At 37.7% G+C, this 20513-nt stretch overlaps 1 protein-coding gene across 3 annotated transcripts in view; it reads right to left on the reverse strand.

Moving 5' to 3' along the window:
• LOC107702111 (ataxin-1-like) overlaps nucleotides 1–20513 on the reverse strand; it is a 112151-nt gene that overhangs the window by 12965 nt on the left and 78673 nt on the right. The window lies entirely within an intron of this gene.

Consider the following 20513-nt stretch of genomic DNA (forward strand, 5'->3'; position numbering starts at 1 on the left):
AATTCTCAGTTTCATTTTGTTTACCCTGATATACTAAAAAATGACAAAAACACAACAAAATTACTAAAACTTTAAAATCAAAATACTATAAAAATATCTGTCATACTAAAATAACACTGGCGAAAGCTTAAAGGTTTAGTTCACCCAAAAATGAAAATTTTGTCATTAATTACTCACCCTCATGTCGTTCCAAACCCATAAGACCTATATTGGCTGTTTATTAGTACTTATAGAGCACATATTCTGCAGGACCATATTCTTTATCCCTAAACTTAACAACTACCTTACTAACTATTAATTAATTAATTAATTAATTAACTAACTATTAACTATTAAGCAAATTAGGAGTTTATTGAGGCAAAAGTCATAGTTAATGGTTTGTTATGGGTTTGGAACGACATGAGGGTGAGTAATTAATGACAGAATTTTCATTTTTGGGTGAACTATCCCTTTAAAGTATAGCTTAGCTAATAAACCTTGTGAAGAGGGCTAGTTAAAACCAGACAACTTTTCCTAAAATGTGTAAACTGATTGTAGTGGAAAGCCTGCAGACAACTGTGGAATAGATTTCAATTTGGTAAAATGTGTTTAAAACGTGGCGAAGGAAGTACAACCTCTGCTAGGCCTTTTTCACAACAGAAACGCCAGCTGAGGAAGTTCAACCTGCTGACACAATTCTACTCGGCTGTCGTGCGTTCATCTGTAACTGTCTGGTTTGGTTTAGCTCCCAAACCAGACATCAGGAGGCTACAGCCAACAGTCCAGACTGCAGAGAGGATTTCTGGTGCCCCCTGCCCAGCCTCCAGGATTACAGGTCCTTCCACTGAGGAAGAGGGCAGGTAAAAACATCACAGATCCGACTCACCCTGGCCGCAACCTACTTGAACTGTTGCCGTCTGGCCGGTAACTCAGAACACTAGACACTAGAACATCCAGGCACAGGAACAGCTTCTTCTTCCCACAGGCCCACATCTCCTTATTAAACTGACAAATGACTCCCAAGACCCCCTCGGTGCAACTTCCACTGTTTAGAGCAATATCCTGTAAATTCACTCTTATGTATTATTATTATCATCCATAATATTGTAAATATGTACAAAATATTTTCTCACTTAACCTGACTGCTTCCGACTTAACCAAACTATCTTCATACATTCATTTTTTGTTTTTTTTAATATTTTAATTTTATGTCATCTTGTTGTATTTATATGTGTACACTAGAATCTCCATTACCAAGAAAAAATCCTTGTGTGCGAAAGCACACTTTGCACTAGTATTTTTTCCCATACTATGGCAGTCAATGGCTACCGTCAACTATCTGGTTACACACACTCTTTAATATTCTTTTGTGTTCAAGAATGAAACTCATGCAGGTTTGGAACAACTTGAGGGTGAGAAAATGATGACAGAATTGTCATTTTTGGGTGAACTATGCCTTTAAGTACTAGATTATTAGTAGCTGAAAACATCCCAAAATAGTGTTATGTTAATGTCGTTAAGATACTACTTTTTAATCAGTTTTATATATATATACACACACACTATATATATATATAGTTTTATATAAATGTTATTTTTTATATATATTTTATTTCAGTTATTTTTTTTTATTTCAAACTAAAAGGTTTTTATGGTTTTAATTTCAGTTTTCGTTTAACCAAAATATGGAATACGAATGTAGAACAAAAACACAAAAAAAGCTTGCGCTGAACTTTGTGAATGAGGCTCGCTGAAGTTCTGCGTGCACAGACTCCATGTGGGCCTGCTGATGAGTCAATTTAACGCACGGCTGAACGCGTCCCTATGGGCCGTGTTATGGAAAGTATGAGGCAGTCAGAGGTTGTCAGTGTTTTGATCTCGGGCTCGGTCATTAATGCGAGTCAATCTGAAGCGCAGCTCATGACAGGCACGCAAGGAGTTCCCTTGTTAGGTGAGGGAGTTTGTGCTGTTTACAGAACCACAGTCAACAAAACAAGCGGCACGGGAAGGTTTGTCTGTTGCTGTGGTAGCTAATTAGCTATGCTCTCCATTTCTGGGCCTTTAGGGTAATTCAATTAGTTTTTGTGTGTTTACTCGGAAGCGCGTGCAGTCACCTGAGAGATTGATAAATGGACGGGGAGAAGAGCTAGAGAAACAAAGAGATACAGACCGAGATTATGACAACAGTCAGAAGCAGAGAAGATAAAAGAAGTGGTGACAATTTGAAACAGAAACGGCAGATTAAAATCTCTCACTCTGGAAATCTGCATCTGCTAACTACCTGATAACAAAATATTCCCTTAATTCATTCTTCACAGGAGATGAATCTGCTCTCTACAGCAGAGAACATCATCTTCCTTCTCTCTGCAGATTGCAGTCATTAAATAAGAGAAAGACTTGACAATATAAAGATATCAGATTCCTATTTGCATTCAGAACAGCTATAATTCCTCTTGGGATGCTGTCATAGGAGTCCTGAATTGTGTTATATGGCAGCATTATTCAAGAAAGACCTTTAGTTCTTAAAGACTGTCAAACTGAAATGTTTAGCAGCTGACAACCATAATCATAGCTAAGCAGTGCTTGTCTTCTTAATTATACATGAGCTTTGTACAGTCGCAGAGATGCTCGCTTCCTGTTTTTTAGTTTTGGCATCTGAGGAAAGTTAAATAGGTTGACCACAACAGTGCTGGCAAACACAATACCTGACAGAAACAGAATGATACGATACTAATATTAAGACAACCAGAGCGTGGTTGTGCTGTACTTGTCCATGAAATAAAAACGTTAACCCTAGTTTACAAAGTTCAGTGTGAAATTTGAAACCTGGACTAAAGCTGCGTTCACACCATTCCAGATTTATTGTAATTATGAGATGGCAATTCTGATTCTACTCAGAGCTGTTCAAATACTCAGAAATGATTTGTTTCTATGGAAATGCCCATAACACCACAGGGTCTATTGTGTGGCTTCACTGTTGATGACAGCAAAACTTTATCACTAATAATATAATATAATATAATATAATATAATATAATATAATATAAATTATTTATTTTAATTAGTAAACGTTTTGTAACAAGTCTTACTAACTTTATAATATAATATAATATAATATAATATAATGTTCAATAGTTTGGGTCAGTGAGATTTATTAAGAAACATTTACTAATTAAAATGAATTTAAAAATTTGTTTAAAATATTTGTCAAATTAATTACGTAAATTATGTAAAATAAATTTAATTTTATATTAATCTATTTCTGTTCATCAACACTGATAATAACAGTGTTAATAATAATTACAGCTATTTTAAACTAATATTATGTCACAATTTTGCTGTTTTTGCTGTGTTTCTGATCAAATAAATGCAGCCTTGGTGAGCATAAAATCTCAATCTTTTGAATAACATAACATAACATAACATAACATAACATAACATAACATAACATATATTTCAGTTTAATAATTTCAAGTGTAAAAAGCTCAGTGGAGGCAACTGCGTTTGCATCCCAAGGTGCATCTGGTCTTGCAATCATCTGACCTAATGACTAACATGGTGGATGCCCAGACTATCACAGGCACATCTATTTTAAACGGCTTCTTTTATTATATTTCTTGGAAAGCTGAGTTAAAATCATATCCAAGTGCAATTAACAGTCCTGTTTTATACTTGACACATGCTGCTAATCACAGTATGTATAAATAAACATGAAAAAATGTATATCATTTTACACAGCAATATGCACACACATGAATAAACATTTAGTTACAGTCAAATAGTTCTGTTTATCTAACGCACAAAATGATCGGGTTCATATTCCGCTGAATGCTAAGGTGTCACTCCTGGGGTTTGCAGAAGAATTTGTTCAAAGTTCTTTCTGTGTCACTCTAATGGTGGAGTGATTGAAGAAGCACTCAAATGAAACTTCACAGGAAAGCTCAGCACCATTCAGTGGAATGTAGCCACCCTCCCATCGCCAGATGTGGCCTTTTACATGCACGCACACTGAATGGTTTCAGACTGATATGCATTTTCAGACCTGAATAGCAGCGAGCCTTTGATCGCACCTGCACGCGAGAGAATGACTGTGACTCCCTCCGACTGTCTGCAGTTCAGCTGTGGCTTCCCTCTCTCCGCTGCTGTCGCTGTGAAGCGAGGGATCAACTCCAGAGACGTGTCGCCAAGGAGACACATGAGAGGCTCTATACATACGCATTACGCCCTTGTGCGCACCCACGCATAGATATGTGCATGAATGAGGTCTCCCGCACAAGACTGGCAGCACTGATACCACATACATTACTTTTGAAGGCTTAGTTTATTAAAAAATTATTGACATTCTGACATTCTTTACTCACACTCACGTTGTTCAAATCCTGTGAGGCATGTCTCTTTTTTCTTCAACTGAACAGAAAGGAAAATATTTTGTCTTGGCTAATTTCTTCCATAAACACTACAAAATGGTTTGGAATAATTACATTTTTTTAATGTTTTTGAAAGACAGTTACAGTAAAATTAATAAAATAATAAATTGTGAAATAATGTTAAAATTTAAAAGAACGATTCGTTAGTTTAATATATTTTAAAATGTAATTTATTCCTGTTAAGCAAAACTGAATTTTCAGCATCATTACTCCAGTCTTCAGTGTGACATGATCTTTCAGAAATCATTCTAATATGCTGATTTGCTGCTCAATTATTAATAATGGTTCTTACTGTGATCAATTTGAGTTAATACATTTACTTAACATTTTTGTGGAAACCATTTTTTAGGATTCTTTTATGAATAAAAAGTTAAAAAGCACAGCATTTATTTGAAATAGAAATCTTTTTTTTTTATTATAAATGTATTTACTCTCACTTTAGATCCATTTAATGGGTAATGGCAGAATAAAGGTATTCATTCTTTTTTCTTTTCTTTTTTTTAATCTTACTTAATCTTACAAGAATCTTACAAACTGTTGAATCAATGGTAGTGTATCATGGTTTCCACAAAAAAATATTAAAAACGGTTTTCAACATTGATAATAATAAGAAATGTTTCTTGAGCAGCAAAACAGCATGATTTCTAAAAGATCATGTGCCACTAAATAAATACTAAAGTAATGACGCTGAAAATTCAACTTTGCATCACAGGAATAAATTACATTTTAAAATATATCAAAATATAAAAGTTATTTTAAATTGTAATAATATTTCACTTTTTTAATGTATTTTTGATGAAATAAACACAGCCTTAGTGAGCCTAAGGACTTCATAAAAAATCATAAATATTCCAAACTTGTCTAGTTGTCCAGTAGTGTAATGAAAGTAAATGGAGCTGTCAAAATGTTAAACAAAAATACAACATAACAGTATCATAAAAAATAGTCAACATGAATTTACAATACTTTTATACTACTTTTCAAGTGTCATTTTAAAGCTTTATATCGCCAGTCCCCAGGTAAACTGTTCCTTTAATCCAGTATCTCCTTCTCTCCATCATTTCTCTAATCACGCGGAACATTCTCCCTTGCTTGTATCACCGTCATCTGCCTCTAAGCACTAACAACCCAACAATGACTCATTAGCTGGGTGAATAGACAGATTGGCACAGAGAGAGCAGTGCCACAGTCATACCCAGCATGCCCAGCAGTGCTACAGAGTGGAGCATTAACCCCATACTGAGCCCTGAGGAGAGAGGAATGACTGCAGATTAACTTTATGTGCTTTTTACTGAAGCGCCTGCAGCAAAATGCAATGGCCGAATGCTGAGCTCACACCAGTCAGCTCTTAGTCTGAGAGTGAATTGTGCTCTATTAAATGGAGAACGCCTTTTCATTTGCAATTCAGTGCCTGAATTTGAATTGCAGTAGCAAACAGATGTAAGAATGTAAATGAAATTTGAATTTAAAGGGGTCATATGATGCGATTTAAATTTTTCCTTTCTCTTTGGAGTGTTACAAGCTCTTGGTGCATAAAGAAGATCTGTACAGTTGCAAAGACTAAAGTCTCAAATCCAAAGAGATATTCTTTATAAAAGTTAAGAGTCAGTCACGCCTACCTAAAACGGCTCGTTCTAACACGCCCCAACATACCTACGTCGTTCTGCGGGAAGATTTGCATAACGCCGCCCAAATGTTCACGCAAAGAAAGAAGGCGTAACTTTTATTCTCACTGTAGTATTGTTGCCGCCGCCATATCCTGAAGACGCTGTGTGCTTCGTTGTGAAAGCGAAACTACTTTGTTTGGTCTTCCAAAAGAGGACAATATCCGCTTCGTCATGCCTAGAGCTGATCTGTGCTGGTCGCTGAGGAAATACATCAACTTTCACTGTGGACAAAGCGGAGTCCAGCCCGTCTCAGCTCACTCTATCCTGGCCTCAGTGCACGGTAAGCCGGGGCTTCCTCGCTGTGTTTTTCGTTGCCACTGATGATTCAAACGCGAGTTTTGAGCAGTAGAGTAGCACTTGTTGTTTGTCATTTCTCCGATCACAAATGCAGACAGAGTTTTATGTTTACGCGGCGCTTTCACTTTTTTAATGTATTTTTGATGAAATAAACACAGCCTTAGTGAGCCTAAGGACTTCATAAAAAATCATAAATATTCCAAACTTGTCTAGTTGTCCAGTAGTGTAATGAAAGTAAATGGAGCTGTCAAAATGTTAAACAAAAATACAACATAACAGTATCATAAAAAATAGTCAACATGAATTTACAATACTTTTATACTACTTTTCAAGTGTCATTTTAAAGCTTTATATCGCCAGTCCCCAGGTAAACTGTTCCTTTAATCCAGTATCTCCTTCTCTCCATCATTTCTCTAATCACGCGGAACATTCTCCCTTGCTTGTATCACCGTCATCTGCCTCTAAGCACTAACAACCCAACAATGACTCATTAGCTGGGTGAATAGACAGATTGGCACAGAGAGAGCAGTGCCACAGTCATACCCAGCATGCCCAGCAGTGCTACAGAGTGGAGCATTAACCCCATACTGAGCCTTGAGGAGAGAGGAATGACTGCAGATTAACTTTATGTGCTTTTTACTGAAGCGCCTGCAGCAAAATGCAATGGCCGAATGCTGAGCTCACACCAGTCAGCTCTTAGTCTGAGAGTGAATTGTGCTCTATTAAATGGAGAACGCCTTTTCATTTGCAATTCAGTGCCTGAATTTGAATTGCAGTAGCAAACAGATGTAAGAATGTAAATGAAATTTGAATTTAAAGGGGTCATATGATGCGATTTAAATTTTTCCTTTCTCTTTGGAGTGTTACACAAAATATAAAAGTTATTTTAAATTGTAATAATATTTCACTTTTTTAATGTATTTTTGATGAAATAAACACAGCCTTAGTGAGCCTAAGGACTTCATAAAAAATCATAAATATTCCAAACTTGTCTAGTTGTCCAGTAGTGTAATGAAAGTAAATGGAGCTGTCAAAATGTTAAACAAAAATACAACATAACAGTATCATAAAAAATAGTCAACATGAATTTACAATACTTTTATACTACTTTTCAAGTGTCATTTTAAAGCTTTATATCGCCAGTCCCCAGGTAAACTGTTCCTTTAATCCAGTATCTCCTTCTCTCCATCATTTCTCTAATCACGCGGAACATTCTCCCTTGCTTGTATCACCGTCATCTGCCTCTAAGCACTAACAACCCAACAATGACTCATTAGCTGGGTGAATAGACAGATTGGCACAGAGAGAGCAGTGCCACAGTCATACCCAGCATGCCCAGCAGTGCTACAGAGTGGAGCATTAACCCCATACTGAGCCCTGAGGAGAGAGGAATGACTGCAGATTAACTTTATGTGCTTTTTACTGAAGCGCCTGCAGCAAAATGCAATGGCCGAATGCTGAGCTCACACCAGTCAGCTCTTAGTCTGAGAGTGAATTGTGCTCTATTAAATGGAGAACGCCTTTTCATTTGCAATTCAGTGCCTGAATTTGAATTGCAGTAGCAAACAGATGTAAGAATGTAAATGAAATTTGAATTTAAAGGGGTCATATGATGCGATTTAAATTTTTCCTTTCTCTTTGGAGTGTTACAAGCTCTTGGTGCATAAAGAAGATCTGTACAGTTGCAAAGACTAAAGTCTCAAATCCAAAGAGATATTCTTTATAAAAGTTAAGAGTCAGTCACGCCTACCTAAAACGGCTCGTTCTAACACGCCCCAACATACCTACGTCGTTCTGCGGGAAGATTTGCATAACGCCGCCCAAATGTTCACGCAAAGAAAGAAGGCGTAACTTTTATTCTCACTGTAGTATTGTTGCCGCCGCCATATCCTGAAGACGCTGTGTGCTTCGTTGTGAAAGCGAAACTACTTTGTTTGGTCTTCCAAAAGAGGACAATATCCGCTTCGTCATGCCTAGAGCTGATCTGTGCTGGTCGCTGAGGGAATACAACCGTATGGTGAGGGGCGTAACATTTCCGTCTCACGCTTGAGGTATTCGGCCAATCACAACGCACTGGATAGCTGGCCAATCACAGCACACCTCGCTTTTTCAGACCGATGAGCTTTGTAAAAATCAACACATTTCAAAAAGGCGGGGCATAGAGGAGAAACAATAATGTACAGTATGTGGAAAATAATGTGTTTTTTTTACTTTAAACCGCATAAACACATTTCATTACACCAAATACACAAAATAATGTTCTTTTTAGCAGCATCATATGACCCCTTTAAGGAAGCAATGTTGCATTCATGAAATTCAAATAAATCCATGCTGTTTTAAGTGTTGTTTTTAATAATACAGTTTTGTATTTGACTATATAAATTTCCCACATCAAACACACAATATGAGATATTTCCAAAAACATTAGTTCATAGCAGCACAGCTGTTTCAACATTAATAATAAGAAATGTTTCCTGAGCAGCAAATCAGCATATTAGACTGATTTCTAAAAGATCATGTGACACTAAAGACTGGCGTAATGATGAATGAAAAATATATTAAAATATAAAACAGTTACTTTGAATTGCAATACTATTTCACAATATTGGAATACTATTTCACAATATTACTATTTTTACTGTATTTTTAATTAAATGAATGCAGCCTTGGTAAGCAAAAAGTTTCAAATCATTAAAAATCCTATCAACTCCACAGTAATGTAGTGTACATAAGTTCATTATACTTAACAAAATAACTTTAACAAAAAATATTTAAATGTTTATAGCTATATATTTTTTTATATATATTTAAAAATATATTACATTTCTTTATATTTAATAACTATATTAAATATAGTTTACAAAGACTATTCATATTAAATTACACAAAAATGTGAGAAAGAAAATCGGAAAACATAGGCTATAATTAGTCAAAATGTATCCATCCATTTATTTATTCATGATTTGTTACAAAAGTATGTATGATCATTTTGAATTTCTAAAAATAATTCTTATCATAAGCTCAGTCTCACCTCTCTTCATCAGCTTGCACTGGCTGCCAGTAGCCACTCGCATCAAATTCAAGGTACTGATGCTTGCCTACAAGACAACATCTGGCGCTGCACCAATATACCTAAACTGGCTAGTTCAGACCTACACGCCCTCCAGAAGCTTGCATTCTGGAAGTGAACGACGCTTCGTGGTGCCATCCCACAAAATCACTCTCACGGACCTTTTCCTGGACTGTCCCAGCTGGTGGAACGACCTGCCTATCTCAATCCCAGCAGCCTTTAGCCATTTTCAAAAAACATCTAAAACACATCTTTTTCGCCATCACCTGACCAATTAACACTAGCACTTACCTATTCTATTCTATTCTATTCTATTGTCTCATTTATTTCTTTAAAAAAACCTTGCTATGTGCACTGTGCTAGACTAACTGAGACTTGTCACAGCACTTGTATATTGTTGCTCTCTCGTTGGTCTGATTGCTTCTACTTTGTAAGTCGCTTTAAATAAAAGCGTCTGCTAAATAACTAAATGTAAATGTCATAAAGTATAGTACATTCAAATTACAGTATATTTAATTAAATTCTCTGTATGTTGCCCAACCTTTTAGTGTGTAAGTTTTTTCTATGTACCTGAATGCTCTCTCCAGCACAGAGAGGCTTCGCTCATTCTCTCTTTCTGATAAGTGTAATACCGTGGGAGGGGAAAGAGAGAGAGAGAGAGAGAGAGAGAGGAAAGAAGACAGGGCTGGAATGAAACCGTAGATGATCAGAAACTCAGTCCTGGCTCTGTTCATTCTCTCTCAGTGCCAAGTCTGAGGGTGTAACTATAAATGAGAGTGAGGGAGGTCTCTGAGGTCGGCCCAGTCACTGAACAAAAATACTCACATACGATTGCCTAGCTTAACGACTATAGATGTTTATATATAGCTTATTATAAATACTATAAACTAACCCTCACCCAAACCCATTATTGGAGCTCAACTTTTTGATATGTGGGTGGAAGTGAGAAAAAAAGATTTTATTTATTAATTTGTTTATTTAAAAATATGTATACTTTTATAAATATTATAAATATATACACTGACAAATATAAAAATAAAATAATATTAAAAATAAAAAGATTTATTTAAAAAAGATTTTATTTATAAATAAAGGGAGGTTTAGAAACACACAGAGTAGTAGATTAATAATGACCATGTAGTAGCACTCCTTTATAAAATTTCAACAGGCTGCTAAATGTTTGCTTTGATATTACATGAATGACATCTATCATGACTGTATTAATGAGCGCGTATAAACGGAGGTGATATTGCTATGGTGCTTTGTGCCTGAACTAATACTAGCACTGAATGACCTCTAAATCTGAGTCATAGAAATGAATAGCTCTCGTCTCTCCTCAGAGACAGCTCCACATAGCCAAAGCTTTAACTGCATTGAAAAAGTGCAGATTAGATGCACATTACTGCAGACATGCGCTGGAGTCTGGTTACGGCCTGAAATCGATTTCACATGTTTGTTTGTCCTTAGCACAAACAGTTGACGGTTCCTCTGTGTCCTGTCTGCTGTTACCGCTCGCCGTGTCCTTCTCGCCTTCCCTCCATTCACAAGCCATCCTAAATCCGCCACTATGTGGAGTGTGTATCAGTGTGTGTGTGACGGATTACGCTGAGGCAAAGCACTGCTAAGCCCCTCTATTACTCGATAATCCCACAGGAGTGTGTACACACGCTCTCGCAGAACACACTGACGTACTGACAAACAGAGACTGAAGAGACACACTCTTGTGATAAATAAAAGGCAGAACAACACAAGTCTCAAACTAGAGCAAACAAAATACACTCTGACACAATTACACAATCACACAATCACACAATCATCAGTAAATATAAAAAAAATCAAAAAAGTAATCTCCCATTAATATGAAAAATTCTGAAAAATATTCTTAATATATTTTATAATACTTCATATATTTTATATATAATTAAATATGATATAGTACATAATAATAATATATAAAATATATAAAAATTATAAAAATCAGTTTCTACCCTGAACTATTTTATATTTATAAAACATTTTTATAATAAATTAAACAAAACTAATCAGTGAATGACATTTTTCATGATTATTTATTTCTTTTTTATTGATAAATTGTTAGTTATTATGGTACTTTTAAAAATAACTTTCTGAATGCTAAAAATATCATAAAATTCATGGTTATTATTAGGTGTATTATGTTCCTTATTAGGAATTATGAGCAGCATAAAAAGTTAGGAATAAATATTTATCATAAAATATATGTTTATAGAATAAAATTTAATTGAAAAATTGTAAAGTAATTAGAATCTTACGAATACTTATAACAACGTTTTTAAAAAAAGGGTACGGCTTTAGGTATTATGAGTGGCATATTACAAGTAGCATATAAGTTTATAAAATGAATAAAATAACATTTTTGGAAAAAAAAAAGTGTTAAAATGCATGAAATTAGCAATGCAAATTCTAAAATAACTAAATAATTCTAAAAAAAGATGCAAAATACAAACTAGTGGTCTCAGACTGTTGGAAACGTCATATAAAGTATATAATAATAATAATAAATAGTATTTAACAAAACAATAAAAAACAGTATGTGTCCATGGACTGGACATTTACACACTCCTGGCTGCTTCAGTGCACATCTATCCACCATCCTTTTGCACAAAAGACCACCATAAATCTAACAGCATGTAACACGCAGCCGTACAGCAACACAAACCTCAGAGCTACAGCCCATTATCACGACTGTACTGCTGTGAAGACCGCCCCCTGCACACAAACTTACAGCTGCATCACGCCGGACCTACAATGACGGAACATGAAAGTGGACCTCCAACAAACACACACACAATATGCACCAAAGCACAGCGTGAGGCCCTGTTCAAAGCTATTCACACACTGTGAACCACGCCAAGAAGTCTTTATGTTCCTGAGAGAGCAGGCCCGCAGGACTCAGGATGGAGGCTCTTTGAATTGAGGCAAAATGGGACGGCGTGCAATTGTGTTTGGTGTGGCCTTGTTTGGCTCTGGTGTGGCTCAGCGGTGCCAGACTGAAGGGTTGCTTTGAGGACACTGCTGTGATCCATAACAATATACTCACGTCTGCCCACACAGCACAGATTGGCCGATGTACGCAGCAGGTCTGGGACACAAAAATGTATTGGAAATGCTAAGATATGCCATGCTAATGTATGAATGTCACTGCATTACATAACAACATGTCAAACCCAAGTGGCATATGAAAAGAAATGAGGCTAAAACTACACTTTTGAGTCATTTCTTTTATGTACAACTAAAAGATTTTTTTAAAATCTGTATTTTTCTGCTTTTAGTAAATAAAAGGTATGTCATAAACTGTGTCAAAATATATGTGATCATTTCAGAGACTATTATTAGCTACATTCTACAGCACTGAAATGATTAAATGGTTACTGTAAATCAAATTCGACCTTTTGTCATTGTACGGACTGAACTTATGTTTCAGGAAAATGTCTCAGTGCATAGCGACAAACAGTCTTTCAGGAAAATGCTGTGTTGGTGTTTGTTGCTATTTAGCATTTGGGAAGAAAATAAAAACCAAAAGGGCAATTAAAGATTAAGTTGTTATTATTTTAGCAAAATAAAATAAAATAAAATAAAATAAAACACCGAGGTATGACTAACATACATCTGGTATTTTGCTATTTAATGCAATTCCATTTGTCGATTTTTTGGGTACCGCTGTATATTTTCATCCTAATACAAATCAAATCAAATCAAATCAAATCAAATCAAAATATAAAAAAAAAATAAAATAAAAATAAAAATAAAATAAAAAATAAAATAAAATAAAATAAAATAAAATGAGACACATCACTGGTCAGGTCTAAATCGCAGCATGTTGTGCTGTTATCTCTCTGTGAGATCTCTCCCATCCTGCTAGCGCTCTGTTAAGCAGTCCTGTGATCATTAATTCAAGACAAATGAATCATTTAGATAACGCCAAGGTAATAAATGGAGGGTGAGAAATGAGTGCGACAGGCCAGCTCCCCACACAGACCACCTCCACCGAAAACAGCACGAAACCCAAGAGCATGAGAATCACGCGACCTGGTGCAAACGAGAAAGACACTATAGGGATAAATACGGCCGCAATAAACAACCCCTGACGGTGCTTTGACTTTATGTATGAGCGGAACAAATAAACACAAGCTTTTATTCTCGGAGTTCATAAAAACCATTTCATGGTTTTCTGTAAGCACCACCAAAGTCATTTTACGGTGTATTTTGACCTTTGCTGTTGCTTAAACATGCTCTGTGATGTGGGTTGCAAAGCAGGATATTGATGATTAATTACTGTGAGTAACCAGGAGGACAAAACTCCAGAAAATATCAACACATCCACTCAATACATCAGGATCGAGGAGGAATGGAAGCTTATAGCAGCAACACTTCTCAGAATATTACTTCACACTGATTGCTTGGCTCTCCTTCTCCTTGACCCTGCTTTCAAAGGACAAGATTTTAAAAATAACCTCTGTCAACCCGCACGTTGAAAAAGTCATTTGTGTTCGTCATGCAATTCATGTAAAACGACACTAGACATGACTTATGCGTCTTCTGCATTGAGCTGCCTACCTCTGACCTCAAAGCTCGTGCACAGGGTCAGCGGGTCGCCTTTCACACACGCCACCAAATCCCTGGCCTGCCGGAGCTTGTTTAGAGGTATAATATAACATATAATTGGTTTCCAAGAACGAGCTGCAGTCAGAAATCATCCGGGCTGGTAACATGTAACTAAAGAGTTTGAAGATAGCATCAGTATTTATGTCTAGTGTGATGGAATGTTATACTTGTAAAAACAATTTGTGAATACAAGTACTAAATTCACACTGTTTGCAACTGATGTCTAGATTTTCAGCAGTAACAGTCTGACCTTTTGACCCAGTGTGTCAGACATAAGACCTCTGCCACCTGAGAATAAGAAAACAGTTGTTTGGTTTCAGACGTAGCTTAAATATACCAATTTGGTGATTAGAAAAGCAAAAGCAAACACTTGTGGTCCTAAGTCCCTAAAAGCCTTTCAGTGTAAGAGGTTGTTTGGATAAAGAGTAAACTTGTCAATGTGTGTGTATGAAGAATGAATGTATTATTAGAGCAAGCATTAGTGTATTGTTGAGAATCAAAGTTTAAAGTAAGGCTCAAGTTAGAAGCAGTCATATTCATAAAATCCTCAGACAGTTATTTACAAACAATAACTTTAGAAGAGAATTTAGGCATCACAAAATTACAATGTAACTTAGGAAAACAGGTGTTCTTTTTTAATGACATTTATTTTTATTTACATTCATTGCAATAAATTAGTGTTTTTAAAGATTTAGGATTTACTTTAAGTTAGATCACAGTCAAGATATTCGAATTGTAAAAATAGAGGGAATGACCAGGAACAATTAAACATCTAATATTGGACAATATAAATAAATGAAACTGATAACTGATATGGTAATTGATGATATATTATGTATCCCTAATTTAATATCAGAAATAAAATATGACAACACCCTTAAACTCAAATCACATTACCAAAAAAAAAAAAAATGTTAATGTGAAAGAAAAAATGTTTTTAGGCTGGATGGTTCTGCTGCTATGCATTTGTAAGGATTCAGATGATTTCTGCAAACATTGAAAGCAAATATAGACAAGAAGGTAGGAAGATGCTATATATCACAGATCTTGACATGTGCCTGATGCACACGGCAGCTGACAAAAATTAACACACACAAAAACACACACATCCCCTAAACCAGTTTGAAGTACAAAACATGACCTTGACTACATGAACTACACCTGCAAAACAAACTCTGCAGTCAAAAACAGGCCCTATTAAGACCAAGAAGAATATTTTATGGTATAAAACAAGTGACTGCCATTCAGAAAACTGCAATACCACCATATTGTGTCAGTCAGTCGGACGCAATATTCCTTAATTTTATTGTCAGATCCCTGCTGATTCCCGCCCCTAGGTCAAAGGTCGAATGAATTTCGAATTCATTTCTGGGAGAGCAACATCACAGCATGTCGGAGAACTGAATGTTTATTGCTCTGACCTTCTTTCAGTGTTCCAGAACCTTTGACTTCCAAGCGGCTCCAGCGAATGAGGGCCAGTGTGCTGAGAGACATGTTTATGACAGCAGTGAATGTGGTTTGTGTTATTCTGAAGCTGCCATTCAAAACTGTTCAAAAGAGGAAGATGGAAAATGGAAGTATGATACAAGTCTGTGTGTGCAAACAGGTGTGAACGGGTGCATCTATGTGGACAGTTGGATTCCAAGGTGCTTTCGTGTTTATGCTAGTAATTTATTTACTCTCCCTCTTTCTAGAAAGCACTCCGCTGAGATCACGGTGTGAAAGGACACAGTTTAAGTGCTGAGGGGGAGAGGGACTCGGGCACAATGGAATGCCACTGCTACTCCTTCCAAGAACACTTTTCCCATGTGCCCGGGAGCCAAGATTTCCCCCAACCGCCAATAATAGCACTGCTGTCCTCGCACACTCACCAAACTCTCTCACACACACACACACACACACACTCACTAGGCAAACACAAGGCTGGGTTCTGCAGCACCCGGACTCAAAAGAGTCATGTGTGCAAGACACACTCCTGACAAAAAATGACTTGAATTATACTCTTAAAGGTTCTTTATTGGCATTGATGGTTCCATGAAGAACCTTTAACATATGGAACCTTTCCGATGGACAAAGGGTTCTTCATAATGAAAAAGCAGTGTTCTTTACACTAACTTTTTTTTTTAAGAACTGTTCACTGAAAGATTCTTTGGAGAACCAAAAATTGCTCTTCTGTGGCATATGGAACCTTATCTGTGACCCTGGACCACAAAAACAGTCATAAGTAGCAATAGCTAGCAATACATTGTGTGGCTCAAAATTATCGATTTTTCTTTTATGCCAAAAATCATTAGGATATTAAATAAAGATCATGTTCCATGAAGATATTTTGTAAATTTCCTACTGTAGATATATCAAAACTTAATTTTTTATTAGTAATATGCATTGCTAAGAACTTCGTTTTCTCAATATTCTGATTTCTTTGCACCCTCAGATTCCAATGTATCTCAGCCAAATATTGTCCTAGTCTAACAAACCATACATCAATGGAAAGATTATTTGTTCAGCTTTTAGATGATGTATAAATCTCAATTTCAAAATGTACCCTTATGACTGGTTTTGTGGTCCAGGGTCACATTTGGAACCTTTATTTTTAAGAGTGTATGGATATGAAGAACACAGCTGTCTAGCTTAAAGTGACATTTTACTGAAAAAGCATTTATTCACCCTATTGCCGTTCCTAAATTGTATGACTGACTTTCTTCTGTGGAACATAAAAGAAGATATTTTGAAAAATGTGATTTTACAATGAAAGTCAATGGGGTCCAAAGAGAAGAAATACAGTACATATAGGTTTGGAATGACATGAGGGTCAGTAAATCATGACAGCATCGACCATCCCTTTAATGTTTTCATAAGCACATCATGCTTTGATCTTGCAGATTCTCCATATTTTTATAATGACATAACAAACACTATCAAAATGGACATTGATGCATTCCAATGCACTCACGACTTCAATTTGTCATCCATTTGGGCTCTTTTTTTAAAAAAAAGAGGCTTTTGAGAACTAACAAACAGGAAAAACACATCGCCGAACCCCACCTTTGCCATATTAACACTTAACAGAAGATTAGGACATTCAGAACGCATTAGGAAGCGCAGCAGCATGAGTGTGATGAATTGCTATGCTTCACCACACGCACTAATAGTCCAGTGACCCTGGAGGAGAGCTTTTACTCTAAATGCCCATGATTGGTTAGCGGAGCTATTGGGATAGTAGAGCTGTCTGAGATGAAAAACAGAGTGAATGAGACATAGAGAAAAGCAGACAGAAAAGAGAGCCTCAGCTCATGAAGTACTAATTTTGATATGTCTCCATTAATTACCCTCAAAATGAGCTCATATCAAAACTTTCACAGGCCTGCCCGCGAGCTAGAGCTGCCTGTGTGACAATTTGTCTCTCGTTCATGAGTTTTTGAGTCATGCTCCGATATATTGGCTAGGCTAATTAATCGCCTCATATTTGGCCAGTTTGAGATTATAACTGCATCTGTTGCTGATACATTTTGGTAATTGCCCTTGGGTCAGTTTCGGTATCTACCATCAGCCTTGTCAACGATTAATGGACTAATTTAATACATCTTTTTAGAAATTCTATTATAAGCATATAACTTTGAGTAAAAAACTGAACTGAAAAATTAACATGAATTGGTATGTTTTAACTTTTTAAAGTTTTTGTAAAACATGATGATAATATTTCCCAGAATTCTATCCACTGTATCATAACTTGGCCAACTTTTTATTTATGTAAAGTAGGGATGCACCGATACCGATACTGGTATCGGGTCCGATACTGAGCTCCTGTACTCATACTCGTACTCGTTAAAATGCCCCAATACCAAACGCCGATACCACACAGCATGTGATAAGTGCCATATTCAGACAAAGAAACACCGACAACAGAAAGCAGAATGGAGTTATTAGAGATTAAAGATGTCTACGAAGTATATGTATGTAATGAATATAAAACATTCAGTATTAATGCCTGTATAGCTGATTTGCGCCAGCTGGTAAGCAAATCACACTGAGTGTATTGAGCGCGCGGCGGCGCAGATGCACGAGCTTGTCGAGTGAATATACCTTTCTCACAGACATCACTGGAAAGTTTGTAGTTCGGTCGGATATGTCAAAAAGAAGAAAACAATGCACAAGTTACTTAATGGTAGGGAGTGAGGGAGAGAGAGAGAGCGCGCACTTTTGTGTGATCTTTATTGATGTTCGCTCACTTAGCACGCATCATTTGGATTAAAACTAAATCGTAAAAATACAACCATTCATAGGGGCATTCACTATAAACATCACTTATTTTCAATCTTAGGCATACACGACTTTCAGGCGAAAGTGAATCTAGCCTGTGTGAAATGCGCTAGGCTGTACTGTACTTGTCCCTCTCATTCTGCATCAGTACAAATACCTGCAAGCGTTGCTTGCTTGCTTCATGAGTGTTTCTGCATTATATGAGTGGCTTTGGAAAATAAATCGCTGCACGTTTCAGATGAAAAAAATGCGCCTTCTATTTATGAAAATATCACAGTTAGGAGATTTATTATTTATAGATAATTTATAGAGTTAGCGAGTGGTTCCCTGCATTTTTACAGCAAATCGCGTGATTACAGCACTAAGCCGCTGCAATGGAGCAGCTATAATGCTATTAAATTAAAGATGATGTAGGCTACCATAGAGAGAGAGAAAAATACATTTTGGTTTGACTGTATATATTTGATAAATGAAGTTAACCAACTAACATTATACATATACATTATACTCTTTTGGTTTCTGTACCCAATATTTTAAAAATTTACAAATGCAATGAAAATATTGGTATCGGTACTCGGTATCGGCAAGTACCAAAAATAAAAGTATCGGTATCAGGCGAGTACTGGAAAAAGTGGTATCGGTGCATCCCTAATGTAAAAGCTTAAATGTGAAGCAATGGGAAAAAACGTTGTCCACCTGCTTGTGCATGCTTGTAGCAGCAGTTTACTCCTAAACATTAAACAAAATGTGACATATGTACTTCAAATGTAGTTTTTTGCTTCCCTTTTATGCCACAAAATAATAATAATACCAATAACAATAAGGAAAACGTCTCGGTTGATGGTATGGTAACCCTCGTTCCCTGAAGGAGGGAACGGAGACGTCACGTCGTGACCGACGAATTGGGATATCGCTTCGATAGACCAATCTACTTCGAGTGTAAACTAAACGAGCCAATGCACATTGGCATGCAATTATTGCATCCAGCTGCCGCTGATCACAGCGTGAGTATAATAAGGCAGCAGGTGCAATGCATACCAGGTTTTCGCTGAGGAGCCGAGCCGGCGACCCGGCCGCTCGGCAGTGGTACAGCAACCGTACAGTTACCATACGTAACCGAGACGTTGCCTTTCAGTCGGTCACTCCGAGTCACGTCGGTGACCGACGAATTGGGATCCCTACCAAAGCGCAATGGTGCTGCCCCTTCCAGTGCCCTGTGCGAGCCTCCTGCGCCCCTATCTGGTGTAGGCCGGGGCTCGGGACAAGTAGTTCCACTCACCATTTTTCAAAGCACTACCTTACTGAGTGAGATTGAAAATTAAACAAAAGATTCTCCACCCGGCCCTCCTCCGGGGGAGGGAGTGGTGCGTTCACCATCTCCCGAAGAGCAGATCCCTCCATCTCTGGGTCGTCTGTCTCAGGGCCGCTTGCTTCTCTGCTTGCCGTCAGGTTTGACGGGGGCCTGGACAGGCGGGGCGGCCCGCCCACGCCCTCTATACCGTGGGCTATACACATACGAGAACCGCTTAGGTTTCAATATGGAACCCAGCCTTCCACGGTTCCCGCGGATTCATCGGAAAGGCCCGCCGCTGGATGTTCCGCCGCGTCCGCTGCCGAGGGTGACGGAGGATCTCAACAGGGTCTACTGTAGGACACTCTGGAGCAGTTTTAGCAAGCCGACACTAACCGGGGCCTCTCGGCGCCACTACCCGTTTGAGGTGAGCAGTAAAAGGTGCCGTCCACGACCTGGTGAGTTCGTCATGCACTTCCGGGAAGAAAGGCACTGGGGCGGGGCGTTGAGAACCACCCCGAGAAACCAATCATCCAGCCTTGAGGGCTCGGGACACGGTGGAGGTTTCCACTCGAGCCCTACCCTCACGGCGGCCCGGGCAAGCATAGCCGGTGGGTCGCTCCACTGGATCGGAGGAGCAAGAGGAGTGATGGTCCCCAGAGGGTTGGTTCTCTGCGGGGTTTTCCATCACTGTAACCCTCAAACCGCCCGCGCTACTGCTGGAAGTGTTTCTCGTCTGTCCGCCAGAACAAGCCCCAGATCGCGGCAGCGGCAACGGGACTCCGCCCCCTTGCGAGTAAGGCCAGTGCAAGCAGGAGCAGAGTTTTCCAAATCAGCTGGACCGTCTGGGGATGGAGTCGCCATTCTCCCGGGAGCAT

This window comes from Sinocyclocheilus anshuiensis, unplaced genomic scaffold, assembly GCF_001515605.1.
Source record: "Sinocyclocheilus anshuiensis isolate Anshui unplaced genomic scaffold, SAMN03320099.WGS_v1.1 scaffold54, whole genome shotgun sequence".
In the NCBI taxonomy this organism is placed as follows: Eukaryota; Metazoa; Chordata; class Actinopteri; order Cypriniformes; family Cyprinidae; genus Sinocyclocheilus; species Sinocyclocheilus anshuiensis.